Raw genomic sequence first — 13,451 nt, 5'->3', positions numbered from 1 at the left:
GTCGCCTGCACTGCAGGCAGATTCACTATCTGAGACCCCTTATTTTTGTATGTATTGCTTAATTATGCTTTTTTTGGTCCTAATATATCTCCCAGGAAATATATCTATTTAAATTCATCTTTTTAAAAAAACTAATCTTTTGGTTTTGTTGATCTCTCCTCTTGTTTCTTTGATTTCCATTAATTTGTTCTTCCTTTTATTACTGCCAAACGTACTTAGAACTTACTCTTTTCATTTTTACCTTCTAAAATTAGAATCCTTAATTTCACTTCCGTCTGACCTTTTATGAGTTGGACTATAAAGAAAGGTGAGTGGCAAAGAATTGATGCTTTTGAACTGTGGTGTTGGAGAAGACTCTTGAGAGTCCCCTGGACAGCAAGGAGATCCAACCAGTCCATCCTAAAGGAAATCAGTCCTGAATATTCATTGGAAGGACTGATGATGAAACTGAAACTCCAATACTTTGGCCACCTGATGCGAAGAGCTGACTCATTTGAAAAGACCCTGATGCTGGGAAAGATTGAAGGCAGGACGAGAAGGGGACGACAGAGGATGAGATGGTTGGATGGCATCACCGACTCAATGGACATGAATCAGAGTAAACTCCAGGAGTTGGTGATGGAAAGGGAAGACTGGCGTGTTGTGGTCCATGGTCCATGTGGGGTCTCAAAGAGTCAGACACAACTGAGCAACTGAACTGAACTAAACTGAACTGACACTGAAGGTAGGATAAACTCAGCTTCTATAGCCTGGGGTTTCATTTACGTGTGGTGACTTTTCTTTTCGTACTCATGTCCCTGAACAGATGATACGGTTTTTCAGTGCTTCTCTGGGATAGTGAAAAGAACTTTTCTAACCTTCTAATGGTCGAGGCAACTTTTTAAGGCTTTAGGATAATCCCTGTGACTCAGGTCTAGCTTTCCCTCTTGACACAGAATGGAAGACATGCTTCCAGTGCCCATGTATACATTGAATGACCACCCCCAGCCTCTAGAGCTTATGGCAGTGCTTCATCATTATGATACTGACTTTTCTCTCTGTTTCTGCCACCTGGAATTTCCCTTCAAGAAAGAAAGTCTGCTATTTATTTCAATTATTTTTATTGTTTATTTATAATTTCTATGTGTTACAAACACATCAAAGTAGGAAGGGTGCCTATCTGTGTCTATACTTTTTGCCATTAATCAAGAGTGATTAGAGTCATTCCTTTTACTTAATGAGGATTTTGACTCCCTTTAGAGAAGGGCTGTCAGAGAAGGCAATGGCAACCTACTCCAGTACTCTTGCCTGGAAATTCCCATGGACTGAGGAGCCTGGTAGGCTACAGTCCATGGGGTCACTAAGAGTTGGACACGACTGAGCGACTTCACTTTCACTTTTCACTTTCATGCATTGGAGAAAAAAATGGCAACCCACTCCAGTGTTCTTGCCTTGAGAACCCCAGGGACGGGGGAGGCTGGTGGGCTGCCGTCTATGGGGTCGCACAGAGTCGGACATGACTGAAGCGACTTAACAGCAGCAGCAGCAGCAGCAGAGAAGGGCTGTGGGTTGTATCTTCAGTTGCTAACACAATGCCAGATACATAGAAAGTATCCCAAAATTTTTACTCACTGGCTTCTTTGCCATTTACCTTTTTGTTGAGGATATCAAACTGAGCTATCTACTCTTGGATCATAATCACATTTTAACTCCTTGGCTCCCCAGTTCAAGATCCTATCCTCTGAAATACCTAAATTACCCACAAAATATAGCAAAAGTAGTATTCATATTTTTAGCCTCTCTGTTTTAAGTAAAGAAAGTCAGATCCAGAAAGACTGAGTGATTTGTTTTTATCCTATAACTAGTAAAGTGACATTAGCTCTTCACTGGCCCAACTTCCTTATCCTATGTAGTGAGTATATTCTCCATTAAGAATAACTCTTTCTAGTTGAATAATTGGTTGGTAGCTGAGTAGGGGCTATAATTCAGATCTCATTATTAGCAACCAAGTCCTCCTGGTTCCTCCTCACAATGCCTGACTTTACCACAGGGATAACAGGAAAAGTGGGCATCAGCTTCATTTTGCTTGAGAATCCATACATTGGAACATACTTAATAATACTATTTTTCTTTTATAACATCAGTGTGATAATAATAAATATTAATTGTATTTAATACTTACAAAAGCCAGGACATGGAAGCAACCTAGATGTCCACTGACAGATGAATGGATAAAGAAGCTGTGGTACATATATACATTGGAATATTACTCAGTCATAAAAAGGATTGAGTTTGAGTCAGCTGTAATGAGGTGGATGAATGTAGAGCCTGTTAAAGTAAGTCAGAGAAAAACAAATATTATATATTAATATATATATTGGGCTTCCCTGGTGGCTCAGATGGTAAAGAGTCCACCTGCAATGCAGGAGACCCAGGTTCAGTCACTGGGTTCGGATGATCCCCTGGAGAAGGGAATGGCTATACACTCCAGTATTCTTGCCTGTAGAATTCCATGAACAGAGGAGCCTGGCAGGCTGCAGTCCTCGGGCCTCATAGAGTCAGACACAGCTGACTCTTTCACTTTCACTTCAGGGAATGTAAAAAAATAGTACTGATGGACCTACTTACAGACAAGAAATGAAGGTGCAGGCATGGAGGACACTGGTGGACACAGTGGAGGAAGGAGAGGGTAAGACAAGAAGGTAGCATTGACATAGTTCATTTCAGTCGCTCAGTCATGTCCGACTCTTTGAGACCCCATGGACAGCAGCATGCCAGGCTTCCCTGTCCATCACCAACTCCCAGAGCTTGCTCAAACTCATGTCCATCAAGTCGGTGATGCCATCCAACCATCTCATCCTCTGTCATCCCCTTTTCCTCACACCTTCAACTTTCCCAGCATCAGGGTCTTTTCAAATGAATCAGTTCTTCACATCAGGTGACCAAAATATTGGAGTTTCAGCTTCAGCATCAGTCCTTCTAGTGATATTCAGGACTGATTTCCTTGAGAACTGACTGGTTTGATCTCCTTGCAGTCCAAGGGACTCTCAAGAGTCTTCACCAACACCACAGTTCAAAAGCATCAATTCTTTGGTGCTCAGCTTTCTTTATAGTCCAACTGTCACATACATACATGACTGCTGGGAAAACCATAACTTTGACTAAATGGACCTTTGTTGGCAAAGTAATGTCTTTCCTTTTTAATATGCTGTCTAGGCTGGTCATAGTTTTTCTTCCAAGAAGCAAGTGTCTTTTAATTTCATGGCTGCAGTCACCATCTGCAGTGATTTTGGAAACCAGAAAAATAGTCTCTCACTGTTTTCACTGTTTCCCCATCTATCTGCCATGAAGTGATGGGACCAGATGCCATGATCTTAGTTTTTTGAATAAGAGTTTTAAGTCAGCTTTTTCACTCTCCTCTTTCACTTTCACCAAGACATTCTTCAATACTTCTTCACTTTCTGCCATAAGGGGGGTGTCATCTGCATACCTGAAGTTACTGATATTTCTCCAGGCAATCTTGTAGCACTGGCATACTATACACTATCACATATTCATGAAGATATACTAGCGGGAAGCTAGTATAACATAGGGAGCCCAGTCTGGCACTCTGTGATCATCTAGAGGGGTGGAATGGAGGCTCAGAGGGAGGCTTAAGAGGGAGGGTATATATCTATATCCATATATATATGTATAGGTATATAATTTATATTTTTATTTTAGAGGGACAGAGAGGCCTGGCATGCTTCAGTCCATGGAGTCACAGAGTAGGACACAACTCAGCAAGTAAACAACAACAAAATAAAATTATGACTGATTTGTGTTGATGTACTGCTGAGACAACCACAACATTGTAAAGCAATTACCCTCCAATTAAAAAAATTCTTCTTGGGAATCTGAGAGATGTGATAAAAAACATTTTTCATTTTCATCCCTTTTATGTTTTCATCTTATATTTTTATTATTTTTTTCAAGTATTATGATAATAAATATATCTATTATCTCTTCAATAATAAAGGGAACCACTTTCAATAAATAAGAAACCTAAGAAAAAGAATACCAACAAAGGTGCTAGGCACTTTACATATTTTATCTCATTTATAAATATGTACAATAATCCCATGGAATAGATACTTTTGCCAATTGCATGAATGAAGAAATGAGACTCGGGCAGGTACTACTCTGAACAGGAGCTCTGTGGTTAAGGACGTCTGGGTGACAGTAGGTTACACAAAGTTAACAGCTTTCTTCAATTCTAAGATTTCTCAGAGTCTTTTGTATGCTCACATACCTTGTGCATTATCAAGTTCCCAGCATTATTGGACCACAGAATCCTCTTCCTGAGAAGAACCTTTCAGAGGTAGCATTCTTGGGAGTATGCTTTGGAAGCACTGCCCCACAGGAGCATCTGCAGAATGGTCTTAGTTGAGCAGTGTGACTGTAGGTGCTGGTCATGGGCAAGTCTTTCCCATGTGGCTAAGGGCATTCATCTCACGTAGAGTTCCAGGTATTTTGAAGGGGTTGTACCCTGGTGACTGAACACCAGCTTTGGTGGTGCTCAGACATTTTCTGTTCCACACGTGATAGAAGTGCTGGAATCCTGGGAATCTTACATTAGGCATAGCTTTTGAGTGTCTCCATCTTCATCTATGGGCCAGACATCCCCCTAGGCACTCTAGAAATTCAGGGAATGGAAGGAATCCCTAGGCACATAAATTTAGATGTTGACGTTTGTATAAGAGCATGAATTTCTATTGCTTATCAGTCAGTCAGTTCAGTCACTCAGTCGTGTCCGACTCTTTGCGACCCCATGAATCGCAGCATGCCAGGCCTCCCTGTCCATCACAAACTCCTGGAGTTTACTCAAACACATGTCCATCGAGTCGGTGATGCCATCCAACCATCTCATCCTCTGTTGTCCCCTTCTCCTCCTGCCCCCAGTCCCTCCAAGCATCAGGGTCTTTTCCAATGAGTCAACCCTCAGCTTGAGGTGGCCAAAGTATTGGAGTTTCAGCTTCAGCATCAGTCCTTCCAATGAACACCCAGGACTGATCTCCTTTAGGATGGACTGGTTGGATCTCCTTGCAGTCCAAGAGACTCTCAAGAGTCTTTCTCCAACACCACAGTTCAAAAACATCAATTCTTCGGCACTCAGCTTTCTTCACAGTCCAACTCTCACATCCATACATGACCACTGGAAAAACCATAGCCTTGACTAGACAGACCTTTGTTGGCAAAGTAATGTCTCTGCTTTTTAATATGCTATCTAGGTTGGTCATAACTTTCCTTCCAAGGAGTATATGTCTTTTAATTTCATGGCTGCAATCACCATCTGCAGTGAGTTTGGAGCCCAGGAAAATAAAGTCTCTCACTGTTTCCACTGTTTCCCCATCTATTTCCCATGAGGTGATGGGACCAGATGCCATGATCTTAGTTTTCTGAATGTTGAGCTTTAAGCCAACTTTTTCACTCTCCTCTTTCACTTTCATCAAGAGGCTCTTTAGTTCCTCTTCACTCTCTGCCATAAGGGTGGTGTCATCTGCAATCTGAGGTTATTTATATTTCTCCCAACAATCTTGATTCCAGCTTGTGCTTCTTCCAGCCCAGCATGTCTCATGATGTACTCTGCATATAAGTTAAATAAGCAGGGTGACAATATACAGCCTTGACATACTCCTTTTCCTATTTGGAACCAGTCTGTTTTTCCATGTCCAGCTCTAACTGTTGCTTCCTGACCTGCATATAGGTTTCTCAAAAGGCAGGTCAGATGGTCTGGTATTCCCATCTCTTTCAGAATTTTCCACAGTTTATTGTGATCCACACAGTCAAAGGCTTTGGCATAGTCAATAAAGCAGAAATAGATGTTTTTCTGGAACTCCCTTGCTTTTTGGATGATCCAGCAGATGTTGGCAATTTGATCTTTGGTTCCTCTGCCTTTCCTAAAACCAGCTTGAACATCTGGAAGTTCACGATTCATGTATTGCTGTAGCCTGGCTTGGAGAATTTTGAGCATTATTTTACTAGTGTGTGAGATGAGTGCAATTGTGTGGTAGTTTGAGCATTCTTTGGGATTGCCTTTCTTTGGGATTGGAATGAAAACTGACCTTTTCCATTCTGTGGCCACTGCTGAGTTTTCCAAATTTGCTGGCATATTGAGTGCATCACTTTCACAGGATCATCTTTCAGGATTTGAAATAGCTCAACTGGAATTCCATCACCTCCACTAGCTTTGTTCGTAGTGATGCTTTCTAAGGCCCACTTGACTTCACATTCACATTCACATAGACCAATATTAACATATAAGGTCATTAATCTATGCACACATATACTAAGATGACAAGGAATGGAAAATAACTACACAGGGGATGATTCATTCATTCATTCATTGTATTCATGGAGACTTCACTCTCGGTGCTGAAGACAAAGCTTTGAACAAAAGAGGCAGGGTCCCTGCTTTCACACAGCTCACACTCAGGGAGGCCTGGATTGGTACTGACTTTGTCTCAATTTGATCTGTGACCAGGGACAAGCCGCATAAACTTCTGAATCTCTGTGTCTTCACATTTTAAACAACCTATTTGATGCCTTTCCCTCATGAAAATTTCAGCTATAAAATCATAGTTGAGGAAGAACAAGGTAGGTATCTGTGATGGGGGTATAGAGGAGCAGTAGTCCAGTGCAGGCGTCAGAATTCAACAGGATAAGGAGGGGATTCACAATGGGGGAGGGCAAAGGACAGGGAAAGCCTGGCATGAGATGTTAACCCCTAAGCAGGATGAATAAGCCATCCACATGATGGGAAGAGGAGCCTGGCATGAGATATCAGAAGCAGGTGTGAAGAAGGTGTCCAGGTGATAAACAGTCGCATGTGGGAAATCAAAGTCAGAACAGAGGAGGACAGTCCTTCAGAGACCAAGAGGGGACATACAGACATCTTCATGATGAGCTGATTGATGTGGGAACTCAGAGTCATGGTTAGTTAGAATGGTATCCAAATGGAGTGGCAACCTAGAATAGGGAGTCAGACCCCAAGCAAGAAGAAAAGGGTATCCACACGTGGGTGGAGGTGGGAAAGTGAAGTCACTCAGTTGTTTCCGACTCTTTGTGACCCCCATGGATGTACACCAGGCTTCTCCATCCATGGGATTTTCCAGGCAAGAGTACTGGAGTGGGTTGCCATTTCCTTCTCCAGGGGATTTCCCGACCCAGGGAATGAACCCACTTCTCCTGCATTGCAGGCAGGTGCTTTTACCCTCTGAACCACGAGGGAAGCTATCGGGTGGAGGTGGGGGTGAAGATCAGTTTGGTTACACAGAGGATCATCTAACAGGTGAATGTTTAAGAATAATCAGAGCCAATTTCCTTACTCTAGAAGAGAGTTACAACAATGCAAAGGAAGAAAACTTAAATTCCATGAGAATTTCGGAACAAGTAATCAGCAACATGGAGAAAGAAACAAAGCTACATGCAATCAATTCTGAAGGAAGCAATCTCCTCCAAGGAAGAGGCAGTCAAACAAATGCATAATTGCAGCAATGAACTTCTCATCCAAAAGCTGAAAACTTGTGACTTGCTGCAATACAACAAAGACAAATATTTTGAAGACATATTATAACAAAGACAAATGTTACTTTTTATTTCTAGTGCTTGAATGAAATAGTTTCCACTGTACCTTAATAAAAGTCATGTATGGATGTAAGAGTTGGACCATGAAAAGTGTGAGCGCCAAAGTACTAATGCTTTTGAACTATGGTGCTAGAGAAGACTCTTGAGAGTCCCTTGAACAGAAAAGAGATCAAACCAGTCAATACTATAGAAAATCAACCCTGACTATTCATTGGAAGGATTGATGCTAAAGCTGAAGTCCCAATACTTTGGCCACCTGATGCAAAGAGTCAACTCATTTTAAAAGACTTGATGCTGGGAAAGATTGAAGGCATGAGAAGGGGGTGACAGAGGATGGGATGGTTGGATGGCACCATTGACTTAATGGTCATGAGTTTCAGCAAACTCTGGGAGATAGTGAAGGACAGGGAAGCCTGGTGTGCTGCAGTCCAAGGGGTTGCAAAGAGTTGGACACAACTGAGCAACTGAACAACAAACTATAGTGTTGAATTGGAATTGGATGTATGTGTCAATATAAACTCATGGTTTTTCATATATTTTGATATACTTTTCATCATATATTTTAACATATATTTAATAAATGTATTTTATATATAAATAATATAGAAGTAAGCATAGATGCAAATGTGTTAAATACAAAAATATATATACTGCACATTTGTGATATATGTCACACAGATATTCTCTAGCTCCAGCCACTCATAGGGCCTGGAAGCAGTTACACCCCGTTAGCAATAAGCACACCAATGCCCAGATTCTGACTTCTAAAAACAATTTTCCACTAAAAGGAACATGGCTCCTTTAGGAAATGGCTAATTCCAAGACTGGGGCAGGGAAAATCCAAGACGAGCCTAGAATATCTTAGACCAGAAAGCAAAAAAGTGTGCAAAGAATGATAGGTACATATTAAATGGACACAGACTCCAGCATGAAATGACTATCCATTACCAAATGGGAGACAATTTGAGCATCAAAATAAATAATGTTTACAACATATTATAATCCATTAAATAAAATAGGAAATCTACTGAATCTGAAATGGGGCTCAGCCATCTGTGTTTTAAATTGTCCTCCAACTCTATGCCCACAGATGTTTAGTAACCACTGTTTAAGGTGATTTCTCCCAAAGGAAGTGATCAAGTTTGTAGTAAACTAGCAAATGGCAAGAGATTAATTGGCTTTTTCAATATCTGGACATTCCTGTGTTAACGCTTATGGGAAATCTCATGGCTTTAAAGATTGCCAGATGTTCAGATAAGTATGCTAAAATTCATAAGTAGACTATATTTTTTGTCATATGTAAAACTACCATTCTGTTTTATTCATTTATTCAACTAGATTTTTAATGGGTTTATACCTAGAAGTGTCACACAGTTCTTAAATCCCTTTTATCTTCCTACCATCTGAACTGTGTGACCCCCAACAAAGGGTTAAGTGCATAGAAACCTGCTTACCTTACCTCCCACGGCATTGATGAGGAAGGCCAATCTCAACTTCCCCCACCTGTTATAACTTAGAGATGAGTCCTGGGTACTCATTGGAAGGACTGATGTTGAAGCTGAAACTCCAACCCTTTGGCCACCTGATGCGAAAAGTTGACCCATTTGAGAAGACCCTGATGCTGGGAAAGACTGAAGGCAGGAGGAGAAGGGGACGACAGAGGATGAGATAGTTGGGTGGCATCACCGACTCAATGGACATGAGTTTGGGTAAACTCCGGAAGTTGGTGATGGACAGGGAGGCCTGGCATGCTGCGGTTCATGGAATCGCAAAGAGTCGGACATGACTGAGCGACTGAACTGAACTGAGCCTCTGAGTTTCTCCGTGGGAAAATATCCCAGTGGCATTATCTACCCCTTAATTAGTGAAAAGTCTGAACTATTGCCTACAGAGAAGCCTTGAACTGTCAGGAAGCATTTAACAAAAGGCTTCCTGTGTGCTGTTTTGGATCTGTCAGGAACCCTCTGGCCCTTATTGATTCCTGAATATTCAGGAATTAAGAGGAGAGGCACGCCTTTCCCGGGGCTGAGGAATCCAAGCATTTCTCATTACAGTGATAAGTACTCTCTTCCGTCTTATGAAAAGGTGATTGTCTGCAACTCTCTCTTTGATAGGGATCATCTGTTTTGTAAGTCTGGAATTTTAATCTTTATCTTTGCTGAGAATAACCACCTTGTAAGACAGTATATATGCCCACGCCATGTTGATTAAAACACCTTTGCTCCATCAGAGCTTTGGTCCCCATGTCTTTCTTTCTTTCTTTCTATTCCTTCTTTCTGTCTTTCTCTCTCTCTCTCTCTCTCTCTCTCTCTCTCTCTCTATTTCTGGCTAATTCCTTGGAGCATGGAGGCCCGCTGAGCTCACTTTCTTGCCCGGGCTTCTAAGACCCTCTCGAGAAGGCGCCCTGTGCCTTCACCCCCTCGAGAGGGCGCCTGGTGCCTACGTGCAGCAGGGCGAGCCCTAAGAACAGGACTCTATTGGCTTTCCGCCTAAACCAGGGGACATCAGTCTCTTTCTCTCTCTTACTTTCCTATCGTCGACTCCGGACCACCACGTTCCTGTCCATTAGAGGACCAACACTGAACTGACCTGTTTTTGTTTCTATTCAACCCTACCATCCTCTGTTTCTACTTGGTCAATGGAGGACAGGAAGAAAGATATTTTTTTTAAAAAAACCTTTTCTGGCACAAGAGGAAGTTACCAAGTCACTCACCTTGCTTTCTTTGTGCTTTTCCACTTTCCCATTGAAAGGTCGGGGCATGCCCCCGGGAAAGTGCTGCAAGGCAAATTCCGGAGGCTGGCTAAACTTTCAGGGGCTGGCCCCCTGCAGCCTGGTCTAATCAGGTACCAGCACAGCCCTCGGACACTGACCACCGCTGTAGCCCGCGCTTTCTTCCTTATATGAAAAGACCTGGCCTGGATGCCCTGCCCGGACTATAAAACCCCTCCCCACCCCTCATACCTTGCAGACTCCCTTTGTCTCCTCACTCACCAGCCCCCCGGGAGTTCTGCCCGAGAGCGAGAGCGACGCTTAATAAAAAGGCCTTTACCACCGGTCCTTAGAGGCGGCTTTTTCTTTCTCCCGCGGCGTTTTCTAACACCCATGATCTGTGTGTCTTTATTCATCAGGTGCCTCCTACGCTCCCCACAACAAGGTGTTCCAGACAGTATCTCAAGGACTGATTTCTTCATAGATGGAAGTACCTTGCTTAATACTAGTAGTAGCTTGTTGCCTAAGAAACTCAAATGTATGTGGAAGATGCTGCACTCTGATTAATGCATGTTCAGTCATTTCTGACTCTTTGCGATCCCATGGACGGTAGCCCACCAGGCCCCTCTGTCCATGGGATTCTCCAAGCAAGAATACTGGAGTGGGTAGCCATTCCCTCCTCCAGGGGGCTCTTCCTATCCCAGGAATCCAACTTGTGTCTCCTACATCTCCAGCATTGCAGGTGGATTCTTTACCACTGAGCCACTGGAGAAGCCTTGGTTAATGTAACCCTGAGCTAACCTCTTCATGCCCCAGAAGATGAAAGAAAAGGCACCCTCAATTTTTTTTTTTTTTAGTTTTAAATTTACTTCTGCATCTTGCTCCAGAGAATCTCCATTTCTCTCTCCATATATTCCAACATGTTCCTATTAAATTTCTTTCCTGTTTTCTCCTCTTTTATTTCCTCTCTTTTTCATCCCTCGTTAAGCTGATGGGCACAGATATGTGGTCAAGACTGAAAGCAGAGGGAAATGGTCTACTATTGGTTAGGCTAAGAAACATAGTGTGGGATAATAGTGTGGGAATAGTTTTATTCTTTTCCTTCTAGAAACCCAGCTCCAGGTGAAAGGCGAATCCAGAATTTATAGCAAATAGACATGAGCCTTAGCCAAGAAACACCAGTCCCATGTAAATGCTAGTCCTCCTGAAAATATTAACATGAAGTCTTAAGCTTAGCTGAGCTAAGTTGATACTTTCAATATCCTGTGTCAAAAAGCGCTATGATTTATACCTTAACAAGATAATATTCTAGATCCTAAGTCTCTCCATTAGTATAATTATTTTACAGAAATCATTGGCATAAATATTAATTATCTATTGCGCCATAACTGGCCACTCCAAAGTCTAGTGATTTAAAGCACAACCATCGTTTATTTGTTCATAATCAAGTAATTTGGGCAGGACTCAGCAGCGGTGGCTTTGCTCCACATGATCATATAGCCGAATCATCCGGAAGTTTCACAGGAGCTTCAAGGATCGAAGATGACCTTTCTCACATGTCTGGGATCTCAGCTGAGATGATCAGAAAGGCCAACTGCCCAGGCCTGTCTCTACCTCGTGGTCTGTTCTGCTTCAGGGCCTCCTCCCTGAAGAATTCCCAACAGAATAGCCTTGTCTCCTTCACATTCAGGCTGGGTTTCAAGACAGCAACAGGGTAAGCTCCAAGGCCTCTTAAAGTGTTTAAGACCATAATTTGCCACATACGCTCATACCACATTTCATTGGTGAAACAAAATTGTAAGGCCTGTCCAGATTCAGTGTTGGAGGGAACCACAAAAACACATGAAATCAAGTAAGCAGAACCCCTAACGGCTGTGAAGTTTCATTTTATGTGTCAACTAAGCTAGGCCCTGGCTCCTTCTTATTGGTCACACTTTATTCCAGATGTCTCTGTGAAGGTGTTTTTTAGATGAGATTAATGGTTTCATCTGTAGACTTTGAGTAAAGTGGATCACCTTCATACAAGCAGTTGAAGACCTTAATATTAATGGAAAACACTGACTTCCACCTAACAGGGAATTCTGCAGCAGGCTGCCTTTGAACTCAAACCGCAGCATCAACTCTTTCCAGCCTGCCTTCTTAAAAGCTTAGGAGGACACTCTGCAGATTTTGCACTTGACAACCTCCACAATAAGTCAGTTCTTTAAAATACATAAATTGTATATATGTATATATATATATTTTCACATATATTTATAGGATAAATTAGGAGTTTGTGATTAAAATATATACAATATTATATATAAAATAGATAACCAACAAGGACCTTCTAAATAGCACAGGGAACTACATTCAATATCATGATATATGTACTGAATCACTTTACTGTATATCTAAAACTAACAAGCCATTATAAATCAACTAAATTTCAAACTAAACAAAAATTTAATAAAAGATATCATATATATGTATGTGCTAAGTCATTTCAGTCATGTCTGACTCTTTGTGACCCCACGGACTGTAGCCCACAGGGTCCTCTGTCCATGGGATTCTCCAGGCAAGAAGACTGGAGGGAGTGGGCTACTGTGCCATTCTCCAGGGGATCTTTCCAACACAATGATCGAACCTGAGTTTCCTGAGGCTCTTGCAGGCTGAGCCACAGGGGAAACTCATATATATGTGTGTATATATATCTTACAGGTTATGTATCTGGAAAACTTTGGCTAATACAAGAGCATCTTGTGATGAACACCATGCATTTTCCAGAAAAGGACTGTAATTCCCAGAAAGCTTAATATTAGTGTATGATACTCAAGGGGTTTATGATCTAGTTAGAGAACAGGCATATAAAAAGTTAGAGAATACCAAGATAATAATACAGAAGTTACTTATTGATAAATGACTTACTCTCCAAGTGTAAGGAATTCCTCCTACCTGAGGAATGTTGAACAAAAAAGCCAGTTAAGGAAACTTGCCAACCTGAGTAAGGCCATAAAAAAAGCATAAATGTGTAACCAAGCCATTTGTCAGCAGTTTTCCCAATAAGGACAACATATTTTATGACTTAATAAAATGTAGGAGAGATCATATTTTCAAGTCTGGCATTGCCATATAACCTTCAGTATGCCATTTCCCA

This window comes from Cervus canadensis, chromosome 27 (genome assembly GCF_019320065.1).
Source record: "Cervus canadensis isolate Bull #8, Minnesota chromosome 27, ASM1932006v1, whole genome shotgun sequence".
Classification (NCBI taxonomy): domain Eukaryota; kingdom Metazoa; phylum Chordata; class Mammalia; order Artiodactyla; family Cervidae; genus Cervus; species Cervus canadensis.
This window is presented reverse-complemented; position numbering follows the sequence as displayed.